The following is a 14,488-nucleotide window of genomic DNA, read 5'->3' as shown; positions in this document are numbered from 1 at the left end:
GAGAGGTACTGTAATTCAAGAAAATTTTCACGGTAGTTAATTAGGTTCACAGTGTTAACTTAAAACTGGTGTTTCCATCACTATACTGTATGTGACCAAAGCGCTACCATGGAGTTTAAACCACTCAGAACACTCCATTTTCTCCCTACTGTGAAATCAAGTCATCGCGAACTTAAAGCATTACTTAGGTCTGATGGTGCCATATTGTACCACTCTTTTCATCCCCACCTTATCTGCTGTCTAATTACTCTCCAGTGAAGTGAACCGGACAAAAGCTGCAGATTTTTCCCCATTTTCTCCCACTTCACCACTGTATCAAGTAACAGGGCCCTACCACTTTCCCAATAAGGGGTGTTTTTTATGATCTTCACTTGGTTTTAACCTCCTTGGTTTTGTGGAGCTTTCACCATGACGCAATGTTTTCATGTATTATACCTGGCATATCAGATACTAAATCTTTATCTACATTAAGGGAAAATTATGCTTAACTGGGAAAATGAAAACATCAGGCCTGAAGACCAGGTGTATATATGCCTTGGTGCACTCAGTTTTAAGGTCTCATTCATGAGTTTTCTCGCCCCATAGGCTTACATGTTATAAAATGTGTTTTACATGGGCGCGTTCGTAATGAAGCTATAGGAAATGCACCAATGTCATTCATTCTCTGTTGAGCACAGTTACCCTAGATCATGTGAAAAAATTGCCAACTACATGTACCAGTTGGCATACAATTCCTTTTTATGGCAATTACAAACTGCACTTAGCTACACCCCCAAAATAGGCACTTTCCAGCTGAAAGTGCTCGGCCGCATTACCGCCAATGTCGGGCCGTGGACGTCCGACCTCGCGCACGGCTGCCAAACTTAACTTGTTAATTTCTTCCGTTACAAACAAGCTTTCATCAGCTTGACGCTTGAGATCAGTCGGGCTCAGGCTAAAAGGGAATTTCCCACCGATATGAACACACATTCATGCAGCCGTTCATTTTTTAGGGTACGGACTACTTTAGGGTACTCACTCGGAGTAATACAGGAATGAGACCTTATGGAGTGAATACAGTCATACAAAAAATGTACTCAAATTTTCCCTTCCCTCTGCGCTGCTTTTATGATGCCAGCTTGCTATAATTTCAGTTTTAAAATGTCAGCTAGCTAGAACCAAAGAAATATATATATTGAGGTGGCCTCAGGTTATATGGTTACTGTATATGATATAAACTTGAAAAAGATTCAAAGCAGTTAACCAGTTTTACAAAAGTAAGATGTAAACCAAGCAAAAGTAAGTAATGTACTATGATGCATAAAACATATTGGCAGCAAACTAAGTAAAACAATTTCTATTGTTTTGGAACTGCTGCCAGTTTTCCATAGACACAACTATTTAATAGAAAATAAAAAGTTAACACAACTAAATTACACAGATAACATTTCAAACTTAGTGTGTCTTGTTCATTACCTTGGTTTCTGTTAAAATAAATCTGACCATGATTACTAGTTTATCACATTAGCTTGACCTAGAAAAATATCAATAGAGGCAGACTGTCTTTAACTGTGCATACCAGAGTGTGACAATCACCTTACTGAGTTTTTTTTCCTTTTTTCTTTTCAAGAACAATGGTTCAGGTAAAACACACGTTAGCACCAGATGTGCCATGTATGCTTCAAATGCACAAAATGACATGGATGCAAAATATGTAATACAAAAACAGATATGAAGTCACAATGCATCAAGTGTCAGAAATAAACTTCCTTTGTACAGATCTTCATAGTGCCTTGTAGCACATAGGGCAGCATGTTCCTAGCAGGGTAGGGGAGAGGTTGCTAACCCTTCCCCTTTAACGTGCTGGAGGTATCTCCTCAAACACGGGACCCAATTTTACGACCCTTCCAAAAGACAGGTGCAGTCCCAACCAAGATGACCTGACCCAAAATTAAACCAGAGTCTCCCAGCTAAGCAACTAATTGGAACCAAAACATAATAAAAACCAAACTTAAGGACCAGGAGTCCAGGACTGGTGAATGATGCCTCACTTGAAAATGATACACTCACTTTTATGTTGTGAATACATATTTATCAAAGTTTTCCTCTCTGCCCTCTGATTTTATGATGTCTGCTTGCTGTACTTTTGTTGTGTGTATAATGTTGGAGAACCAAGGAAAAAGAATGATGAGGCCTTATAATGTTACAAAGAGATTAAGGACCAAAAATTTATTGGAGTCTTTATTAGCATCTTCAGGTTGGTGTGAAGATGTACTATTGTACCTTAATTGAGAGCATTGAGACGCCCCCACCACGTACGAGAAGCGGTATTTCAAGCACTGACCTAGATAGCTTTCTTTTCACTAGCAGTTCAATTATAAGTCATCTCTCTTATTGTGTAGCTACAAGCTGGTAGCTATACATCTACATGTAAAACGAGAGTTCGGAGACCTCATAAGTCCATAAAATAGTTAAATTTCTTATTTTCTCTTGTCTCATTAATTATGCAAATAAGGCTATAATTAGTATATATAATCAATTTTTGAATGTTGGTCTTCTGTTCCATAATCAGTAGTACATAATAATTAGTAGTATATATCTTGTATGTGTTGAAAGTCCTTTTGGCAGAATTCCGTGTTTAGATATTCTCAAAATGCAAATGATTTTTCATGATGCACGTTTTCATAATCTACGCATGGCGATGTAATGTTACACCTTTAACTGTCTTTCACATGTAACATCACCTTTGTCTTCACAACACCTAATCATCATACCAAATACCATGATCACAATCCAACAATTACCCAGAAACACAAACACAGACACATGCAAACAGACAAAACAATGGAGGTAACAAATGCGACATACAGTCAAACCTGTCTATAGCGGTCACGCAAGGGACTGGCGAAAACTGGCCCCTATGGACAGGTGGCCGCTATGGAGAAAAGGTTGATTAATTGACCACGAGTGACATGTGTTTTCAGTACCCACTGAGATACATTGAAAAATGATTTATTCTATCGCTGCAGGCACACGTGTCACCAACCAGTTTTAATCATATGAAACAAAGTCTTTCGCAGCAAAATGCCACCTAGTTTTTTGGATCAAGGGTAGATCCACAACCCACTGCTTTTTAGACATGACAAATTCTATATTCAAGGCTTGTGACAAACCTAATGCCTTTTGCTCTTTAGTATCCACTGATTACAGTAAGTCTTTCGATAGGGTCTGCCACACAGTCGCCATCCGTCGTCTACTTGACATCGGCCTGCGGCCCTCGTTGGTTAGATGGGTCGCTAATTTTCTTACCAACAGATACCAGGCTGTGCGGTACCACGGGGCGCTGTCTGACATGGTACCGGTCACCTGAAATGGGACATTCATGTCAACTCTATACATCACAAAGCCAGCAAACGGCTATACCTTTTGTGCAAACTTAAACATTTCCATCTCCCTGTTGACGACCTTGTTACTGTTTACATCACCTACATCCGATCTGTTGTTGAGTATGCTGCACCTGTTTGGCAGTCTGGACTCCCTGCCAGCCTCAGTAATAAGCTCGAGAAAGTGCAGCGTCGTGCATTGAGAATTATTCTCGGTGCCGACTTCACTTCTTACTCTGAAGCATGTGAGCGACTCGATCTGCCAACCCTTCAAACACACCACCAAGAACTGACCGTGAAGTTTGCCCAGTCACTCGAACATTCCAAACTGTACAGACATTACCTGCCCCCTTCAAGATTGGAAGTGAGTGGCAGAAAGACCAAGTCATCTCACAAACTGAACAGTATGTTCTGTAGAACTGAGAGATATCACTCAAGTGCAATTCCATATATGATACGGTTGTTGAACAACATCTGATATATTGTTAATTCCAGCCCATTCTTTGATGTCGTACTTTCGTCAATATGCAATACTCCTGTTTGTCAAATTTGAAATGTTCTATATACCGTGTAAGTAACATAGGCTTTCATTGAAGCTATTTTAACCTGTCAAATGTCAGTGATTTGTATGTAAGTCATCTTGATATTTTAATACTTTGTCTATTGTAACGAAAACCTGTGGCTGCCATGTGGTGTTTCGCTGTTTGATTGTTTGAATCGAATAAAACCATTATTACAGTTAGTTAAGAACAAAATACATGTTGCTCAGTTGCCATTTTTAAACATCAAATCATGGCGAAAGTTTTCCTTAGTCTGTTGTTGTTGTTGCGGTTTGCTTCCCGCATGGCTTGTCATGATCAGCTTCTACTATTATGCTTATAGGGTACTCAGAAGAAGGTCGTTCTTTTGAGGGCTTTATTTTAAATAGAAAATTACAATAGCCCAAATTCTTCATCATCGTAATGTTAACAATATTTATTTGAAGCTTTTAGTAATAACCTCAGTAATACTTTGCAGCAAAATAAATTTGACCATTATCAGCAGTGTTGCTGTACTCGCGGGACCAAAAATCATGTGGCCGCGACCGCGTTGGACAGGTGGCCGCTATAGACTAATTCTTAATGCTTATGTTAATGGGAGAAATCCAAGGGACCGACAAAAAGTGACCACAATAGCCAGGTGGCCGCTGTGCAAAGGTGACCGCTAGGTTTGACTGTACTCCATGAAAGCTCTGTTTATTTCTCAGCTTCTTGATAATCTTAGTAGCAATGTGCATTGCCCAGTACTACTTTAAAGACTCAAGGAAAAACGGTCACACACAGTCAGCATCAAAATTCTGCACCCTAACATATCACCAGTTCGGGCTGACGGATTATCCAGGTCGAGTGAAACATCAGCGCCACTTAGAATTCTTGTGACCCATTCCATCTCCGACTAAGATAAATTACAGACCGGCGGCTTCCAAACACTGTATTACCGAGACGTGCCTCCGGGCACTACAGCTTCATTATTCCTGCTATGTTCGCGTCAGAAAAAACCTAAGGATGAACATTAAAGAGTCCATTTGCCTCAGAAATGGAGAATGCCTTATCTTTCACCTCTTTTATGTTCAGACTGAGGGATTACAGGGGACTAATTTTCCATGGAAACTGTAGTTAAGGATTAATAAAGCAAATCACGCCTGGCGGGTTACCCTTTGGAGCCATATTACAATGTAGGTGGAAGGGTCGTTACAAAATGTCAGGTGTGTACAAAACAGACGTCACAATGAATCCGGAATGACACTCTATATCCGGAAAACTTTCATCATTTGAAAATCGATTAACAAAATGAATGAATATTTGTATTTACGATATTATATCAAAAAGTTATGAACATGTTTGTTGCAATAGCATCTCTCCAGGCACAGATCTAATTCTGGGAAATATCATTTACTGATATTTGATTTTATACGCTTATCTAAATTCTGTTCACATTTGTGAAGCCCTTAGGCCACACCAATTTCATTTGTTGATTCTCGGATCTTTTTCAGGAAAAAATTGGAGTGACAGGGCGAAAAAAAAATTAACCTGGGGTGAAGATAAGGGTTTACATAACATAAAGAACAACAGTTTGGAGACCTCATATCTCCATGAACAATTTTATGTATGCAAATGACTTACACATTTACATAATATATGCTTGGTCATAAACACCTTTATCTTACTTACGCATGTTGCAATATTGACAGTCCTATAATTTTCCAATAAGACGAATTATGGTGTTTTGCATTTATTATGCAAATTAGGAATTTATTTGCATAATTGGTATCTGTTGATGATCCACTTTCCATAAACTACATACGTTACATGTATTTGAGTCTGATAATGGAAAACACTGCATACATAGATTTTCCTCATTAGCTATGCAAATTAAGTCCCAATTAGCATAATTTGCACTTCAAGGTGTATATCTCTAAGCTCCCTGCATACTAGATATCATAGAAATCCGTTGTTCCTTTGTTCAGTTATTCCCCTTAGAAGATTTTCACAATAAAGCCCCTGCAGTTCCAGAGCAAGCTGCTAGGGGGCCCAAACCTATACCACTTCTTTATTACATCACAAGCTATCTGCCACCCAAACATCAAGACCACAGCATGTCTAGGTCAAAAGATACAAAAATTGAAGTTCTGCTGCAGTACCAAGCTCACATACCAGGGGGCCCAAAATCAACCTTGAATTTCGGGTTCACAACACCCGTCCACACACCAAATATCATTGTAATCCATCAAGAGGCTCTTGAGTTATGCAGACTAGAGTAGTGTGGAAACACAAACAGACAGACAGACAAGCAGACACACACAGACACACCCAAAACCATAGCTCCATTTTTCATGGAGATAATAAGAGGATTTTTCAAGTTTCAGCTTTGTATGGCTCCTTTTAATACAATGCACCCCTTTGTTTGATCTAGTACTATATTGTAATTTCAGTAAAAAAATTACCTTTTGCCATGTAATATATAGATTGATATTGAGAAATAATTTTGATAAATGAAAGATTATAACTTATGATTAATGTGCAGGCCTTTATAATCTATTTTGGTGGCTATTGAGTTTTACAAAAGGAACAGATAGTAAAATTTGAGTTAAAATTTGTGAATGGGAATAGCAACCCCAATTCTTTTTCTTCAAAATGGGGAAAACAGGACAGGCTATTCCGAGAAGCAACAAAAAAATTGGCGTGGCCTAACCGACGAGCTTTTGATCAGTCTGCATTAATTTGCGTAGATTGGGATATAAGGTCTTTATATTGTCAATTACCATCACAGATGAATGAAGACTTTTATTGTACACTCGATCAGGGTTAAGTATAGGTCACAACAAAATAATAGTTTGTAGATACAAAGTTTTCCTAAAGCTATTAAAAAAATACAACTGTTGCAGTTCAATGCCAAAACGCCAAGCAGTCATGATAGAATAGAGTCCTTCTAAAGCTAAATATAATTACTTATTAGGGTAAGGGTAAGATTTTTGAGAAGTTTCGGAGCAAATTTCAGCAAAAACATACTTTTCTACTATCAATCAAGATGTTGAAGCCCAACTCGTAGCCTCCAACTATATGTACATGTACATGTACATGTAGGGGCATAGTTACTAGAGAGATTTAAAGAATGCTTAGCAGTTATATGTGCAAAGGTCAGGTGTGACAAGACGTACGGTGTAAGATAACCAGCTGCTGCAGCGCTGCGTGCCTGCAAAGCAGGTGTGTTAATTGCCAAAGGACGGTTATACTGGCTAAAAAGATACCGATACTGAACTTTTTATTGATACCAAGTGAACTTAATTACAGAACTGTCATGTGGACTGCATGATGAGGAATCCAGGTTAATTGTCACTTGCCTAAACACCATATGCCACCTTTCAATGACTGACAGCCTGGACCTAACGTTATACTGTGTATATCAGATCTTAAAAAGGAAAGATGTAATTATTGTGCTCAATTTGCAACTATAGGTCTTAGGCAACAAGTCATGTTTCTGGTTGATTGTAAGTGATGCAACTAAAGGACATCATTTTGTTTCAGGTTGGTTACAATGTTACATGTTTCGTGGAGAAACTATCATTCCATTCAACATTGTACCAAAAAGTAATGTACGTGATTGTATACTATCTAACCTTTGCCAAGAAGGTCTGCTTAATATGTTTTTGGTGCTGTTTATCTGAGTCTATGTGTATGTGGACAGTATAACTAAAGAAGCTGCGGATGGATGCTTATGATATTTTGTAGGTGGGTTGGGGTCGGGAAAACAGAGATCAAGTTCAATAATGGGCCTTCTAGCGGCTTTCTATAGTACTACAGTTAGAGAGTAGGACTGGTGATGTAAATTTTGGGCACCTTTATTTCTCCCTCCCCCCTCTCTCTTTCTCTGTCTCTCTCTCAATATAATAGATACATTCTGAATGGAGTTTAAACTGTTAACGCCAACACAATAAATTGGACTTACCCAAATTTTCGACTGATCAGCTACAGTCTTTTGGCCTGGAATCCAAACCTATTATAGCTCCCGAGTCTCTCTCCGAGGGAGACTCGGGAGCTATAATAGGTTTGCATTGGATTCCAGGCTAGGATTTGTCAGCTACTCCTTGACAAAGACTGTAGCTGATCAGTCGAAAATTTAGGTAAGTCTAATTTATTATGTAGGCGTTAACAGTTTAAACTCCATTCAGAATGACTTCTACCAACACAGATGAACTTTCAAGTGAATAATAGATACAATAATATATATTCCTCTCAACCCCGCTATTTCTCTATCTCTTCCTCTGTGAAAATGAAACCGTCCCAAACGGTCGAACGCCGTCTTTGACAGGTGTCCACTGATCTCCAATGCGTTCTGAATTATGACTGCAGGCGGACTTGGACGGGTTGTGAAACTCCTGATAACACGTCTTGGATGGTCTGAATGACCTGGAAACGACCGGATGCGTCTAGATTGGCTCATTTGACATGTTGTTGAGCATCCGAGAAAACGTCCCAGACGTCTTGGACAGCGTCCGCGCGGGCCCCCCGCCGGGTTGCAGACGCCTCTCAAGGACACTAAGGACGGGTGCAAAACGACGCTAGGGACGGGCGCAAACGACATTTCCGACTAATTCGTGCTGCCTTGCGCACGCCTGCTCCGTTTTGAGATGCCGTTTCTGACGCCGTCCGGTCATGGTTATTATTTTCATGGCCGCTTTGGGCAACAAAATATGCAGCCAGACTGGCGTAGAAGACCACCCACGGCCGCCATGACCTCAGGCTGGAAGCTGAATTGAACAAATTTCTTCTCAAATTGTACATGATATAACGTTCCTCCGTGGTTAAGAAAACTTTGTTTAACACAGCAGCACAGCTTTGTAAGACTACAATGATGAAATTCAATCCGGCCTTTGATCGCGTGTGCCGTTTTGATTGACGTGGACGGGCGGACACAAGTCATAACAGGTGAGTGAAAATTAGAAAAATCTTCTCTATTGTCTCATAAATCACAGTGCATTCTTAAGGCACAAACACTCTTTAGTTAAGACAGGAGATGGTGTAAAATTAATGTGTACTCTACTGTATTCTTAGGTCATTTTTATTTTGTGGGTCAAAACAAGATCCTCCGTTTCATAATTTCTTCCCCGGAGCCGGAGTCAGGAGGGCGACAAGAATTCAGACATCGGCAAGTTATGGGGTGGGTGGACATCATTTTCTGTTGCCTAAATGTACATTTTCCCGGCATCATCATCGTTCATCAAAACAACAGGTATTGCATACTCGTATTCTACAACATTCTTATGCGGCCAGGAGAGGTCGTTTCAGCCACCCCGGCGTCAAACTAACAAATGGGCAGGAAGGCCTGGACGTGCGACGTGTCCGCTGCCATTTCTGACAGGACAGACGCACGGGGACGGGCTCAGATGCACTAAACGGCTCTTAGGCAGAGTCCAAACATTTTCAGACGGTTTCTTTTTCACAGAGGTTGTACAAGGAATATGGCAGGTGATAACTGCAATGCACATGAAAATGTCTTATATTAAACCAGTTTACTTGGTGCAATGTCATCTTCTTCTTCACTCATGAAATGATGAATTTTATAACCCTAGTTTGACATAATGTTAGTACATGTAGAGCCTTGTAAGACAGAAAACAGTGATTTGTATTAGCATGTAGTACCGTCAGATGCAATCGATGCCTACTCTTTAATTAGTAACACAAGTGTTGTTACATTGCACTATTTATAAACCATCTTCTGGCAGGATCAACTCTTGTGAGGGGAATACTGAATGAATCTGATATGTTTTTCAGGAAATGGATTTTGACAAAGAGTTAGTATTCTGTCATCAAGATACATCAGGTTTGGTTGAGAAATGAGATTAGAGCGGAGTCCTAAGGTCTGGGGCGCTCCCATCTCAGCCCACGCTTCTGCCCTGAACCCATAATGAAAGTTCTCCAGACAATCAATGACAGTCAGAGGACATCTTAGGGGATGTATCATTTCTAGCTGCTTCATGGGGAGGGACTATCTTCATAATGTTGCTAACATGAGAGGTACACTAATTATTAACCTTGCTTGTTTAAGTAGGTATCTCACTGCACTGCGCCATATGGCACCAAATTGCGCCAGGCACTCGCAAAGTGGTGCAAACCACTGCCAATTGGTGTAACTTGTTGCCTAAAATTGCAAAATGCTGCAATGGGCACAAAATGGCACAATGCAGTGCAAAACAGTAAACATTCTTCTATCACTGCAAATCTCTTTTTTGATGAATCTTTAATCATTGTACATTGGTTTTTGATTCAGTGGATAAGATACAATTTTCCAATAATGTGACATTCCAGGCGCAGCCATTTTGTTCGGCTCATCTGGGCGTTCTTCTTCAGTGTGTTCACAAAGTCCTTTAGTCTTACTTTCAGCTTGGCAGTTAAAATCTATTTTGTGGTGAATGAGGTTTAAAAAAAATGTTGGTTGTCTGATAGAAGAGATGCTTAACTGAAAGATCAATGTGAAAAGAGAGTTAGAGGGGAAAGTGCGAACCTTGGTTTATGTTATGGTGACACACAATTGGAAAATATTGGAAACCAGTCAGCTGGTTGTCCCCAAACCCAAACGAGAGACCTTCAGAAGATCGGTAGCCTACTGTGGACCAAATGTCTGGAACAGCCTACCGCCAGACACATGTACGGATCCGAATCTGACTTCCTTTAAGAGACTCTTGAAGTAACGGAAATGACCTAAACAAACGGACACGGACCATGAACCAGCTTTCGCCCTACTTTATGTTGTATGTTGTAGAAATTGTATATTGTTGTATGTTGTATGAGATTTTTAAGGTTCACAAAGCTGATCAGAAGTCAATTCAGCACCAAGGACTTTGAACTGCCACAAAGCTGTTTCAATCAGATCAACCTTCACTCATGTCTGGAAAGATGAAGATGAATCAAACTCCATGGATACGTCAGACTATTTTTTTGCTTTATGTGTGGGAAACAGCCACAAGAATATCTTATGAGCTAGCTGGATCAACGCTACCCCATGTCTAGGAACTTTGAATGATCAATGCTGGATGGCTGGGGCATGTATTTCAAGCATTTTCACCGGGGATTGCCAAGTGAGTCATTTGTAGTTGCACTTGAAGATTGGGTAACAGAAAAGGTTAAAGTACACTGATGCATGACTTTGTTATTTTGCCCAAGCATGCCGTCATTACCAACAATTTGTCAAATGAACTCAAGGTGACAATGTTTTACCTCAAGTACACTTGTAAGTAGGTACACTCTCTGCCCTTTTAAAAGTTCACAGAGATTTGTAGGGAGAAAATTGAGTGTTTGCGGTTGAAACAAGAGGATAGGCAGACAGAAGATAGAACAAGCATTTTTGCAGTGGTTTTTAGTTTACGTTACCGCGAAAATCGCAAACATTAAACCACTGTGAAAATTTTACAGTAAATCCAAGTCTACCATCAAAAAGCCTTTGTTGTCTTTCCTAAACACTGAGCCATCCATGGTATTTTATGACTTACGGATCAGGAATTGAATTTCCCACTGCTGACTCTAAGCTCTGGGAATTGTTAATCCTTTTATATCCCCCAAATATCCATCCAAAATTATACAACTAACTCTTCCAATCAGAATTTCAGCACCAATTTTCCAAAGGTCACATTCGGGAGACATCCTACATCCTGAAGTGAACTTGCATCACTTCTGGAGCCCATAAAATGGGATCTGATTTTTCAGCATGCGTCTTGACTACAAAATGAGCAAGGTTCAGAGCATATTCCCCCAGGTAGCTTCATTACCTGACAGAAGTAAAAAAGGACGCTTTTGTGTGGGAGATGCTTTTGAAAAAAGGAACACTGTCCTTAGTCCAATTAGCGTATGACCAAATTGTCTTGAATTTTGATGAGCTTATTCATAAACACCATCCCACAGAAATCTGCTTATCAAGGTTATTCCTCCTGACCTAATGTGTAACTGATATAATATATAATATTATAATTATTATAATTATTGCACTTCAAGATAGCAGATACATGTAGAAGGTAGCAAGGTGATTTTGTGGTGGATAACCGATAAGGTTGTTGACTTAGAATCTAAAGGTCTGGGTTCAAATCCCTAGCTAGCAGGCCCTTGGGAAATGTATTTTACAGATATTTCCTCACTTGACTCAGGTGAAAATGAGTACCTAAGCTTCAGTTAGGGACATCCTCACAGATGGGACTTGAAGACATGGACAACATCTTTGAGAATAGCCACACTTCTAGCACGTTACAGAACCCACCACACTTTACAAAAAGAGAAGGGGTCCTCCTTGGTGAGAGTGGATCCAGCTAAATTGTTAACGGGGGTTGCCCTAACTCATGACGCGCCCTAACATGTGACAGATTTTTTAGTGATCTTTTTATGCATAAGTATGCCGTGTTTGTGTCCACTGACTATGCTCATAAGGAAGGTAAATAAACCAAGTTCATGCACATAATTGTTATTTGCATTCAAAACATATCTGTACATATTTATTTCTTGTTTTGTCGAGAATAGTATTTTGACAATAATGATGGCAACGCTGAGAAGAGGGTCACTGCGTAGCTAGACGGCCCGGCACCTAAATATACGACCTGTGCCAAGCAGATACACAACTATCATACACATAAGAAATATAACTTCATAAAACACACAAAAATTGGGTCTTTAAGTGTTTGTTGAGAAGAAAACCGACCAAAGAAAACAACGTAAACATCGCTGCCGTCTGCCGACGTTGTTTTCCTGCCATTTTTTTGGGCCGCGATGGTGGCGGACGGCGATTTAACGCACAGCTTTGTAACGCTCTAACATGTGATTGGTACCGTCTATGAAAAGGAAACTGAATACAGAGATGGCTAAGATATTTCCCAATAAGTAGACGGAGTATTGTTGATGTAAGCGGTGTCGTTTTTTCGTAATGATTTTGTAAGTCGGGTTGCATGCCAGACGTACGTCGGGCCACGCGCACAGTGCGTAGTAGCCTATTTCCCGTGAAAACATGAGCTCGGATGCGCTGGTTATAGCCCTTCTCACATGACGTGAGAAGTGCACACAGTCAAAATTTTCCGGTCAAAAGAAAGGTAGAATATAGCAGACTTCAAGCCTTATTTACATTTCCCAAACTTCATCACCAACTTCCGAAGAGAGCAAAATTACCAAAGCGTAATGAGTTAGGCACACTATCTGGCGTATCACTAAATCAGAAGGTACATTCATAAAAACGTCTCACAGCATTTGCCGCTTGTAACGTGGAGCGTGAAGGGCCCATGAACAGTATGAATACATTTCTTGTCCAAGTATGTTCTTTAGATGAATGTGTTCAAAATACATTCATTAAAACATGGCAACCAGCAATGGAGCGCTGTGAGTTCGAGCGCGTAAAAAAACGTCACGTGTTTGGGCGACTCCCGTTATAGTACTTGTTTTTAAACCACCTACAAATTTTTTAACCACCTACTGCACAATAACTGCAAGTCAGCCTGCTGGTGCTGCAAAGTTTGTTTTTAATGAATAAATCATTATCTCTCTCCTATTCTATTCTATGGAATAAATTGAAACAAACAGTACTCTAAGGTTAAGATGTGCAACACCGAACATTAGCTTTTCTAAATTGGACACTTTTCTTAGTCAAGAGAACTTACAAAATGTAAGAGGGTATCTCACTGGACTCCACCAAATTGTGCCAAAAAATGGCAGTAACTTTTAATCAATTTTAATCAATTTTCCCTTGCAGTCACACGGACAAAATACGTCACCTCTACAAATGAAATGGCCGCGACCAAAATGTCACATTTCAAATTGCCACCAAATCAAAAACAAATGTCAAAGTCAAAAAGAGATTTGCAGCGATTGCGCCAATTCACTAGTTGCAAATTTAAAGTAATAATTTTCACAAAAATTCGAAAAATTTGCACAAACCAGGGCAATTGGTGCCACTTTGAGAATGCCTTTTGCAATTTGTCGCAATTTGTCCCAGTCCAGTGAGATACCCACTTTAGAGGAAAGATAGAAATTGCTGTAGATTATATGGACCTGCAGATCACCAGAGAGGTGGAGCTGTTCACATACCAGCTATACAATGTAAATTTGCAAAAGCAATTTCATTTCAATTGCAGGAGGATTAGGGAGAGTCTGATAATACTGCATATAATACAGATATGATAGGAATAGATAGGGTGATGAAAATATGATAATTTTGTTATTGTTGACACGAAAGCTTGAATGCTACTTAATGCAGTGTACAAGGAACTGCTTTTAGTTTGCATTCCTGGATATACATGTACATGTAAAGGATCAGTACTTGTAGAATAGGTGTTTCTCTTAGATGCTGTGTATTGCTATCATTGCATTCATTTAGCACTTTGTACATTTTTGCATCAGATGATGGGATAATATCTTGTTTCATAAAAAGTGAAGTGAAATTGAAAATACCAGTCTGATATGTTCTCAGGGCTATTCATGCAATGGCATGGCGGCCTCACGTTTTCAACCGAGCATATTACAATCTTCTCTTTTCGATCAGTATGTTGGATTATTTTACGTGCAGATGTTTGATGCTTGAGGCTATCGCCAAAAGCTCCCTCATACACAAGGCCGCTGGCT

The 14,488-nt window shown here is 39.7% G+C and overlaps 1 protein-coding gene across 12 annotated transcripts in view; it reads right to left on the bottom strand.

Moving 5' to 3' along the window:
• The window catches only part of LOC136445028 (3',5'-cyclic-AMP phosphodiesterase 4C-like), a 366,783-nt gene that overhangs the window by 136,278 nt on the left and 216,017 nt on the right, over nucleotides 1-14,488 (bottom strand). The window lies entirely within an intron of this gene.

The sequence above is a fragment of the Branchiostoma lanceolatum genome, chromosome 11 (assembly GCF_035083965.1).
Source record: "Branchiostoma lanceolatum isolate klBraLanc5 chromosome 11, klBraLanc5.hap2, whole genome shotgun sequence".
Classification (NCBI taxonomy): Eukaryota; Metazoa; Chordata; class Leptocardii; order Amphioxiformes; family Branchiostomatidae; genus Branchiostoma; species Branchiostoma lanceolatum.
The sequence above is the reverse complement of the archived record's forward strand: the minus strand, read 5'-3'. Positions and strand labels throughout refer to the sequence as shown.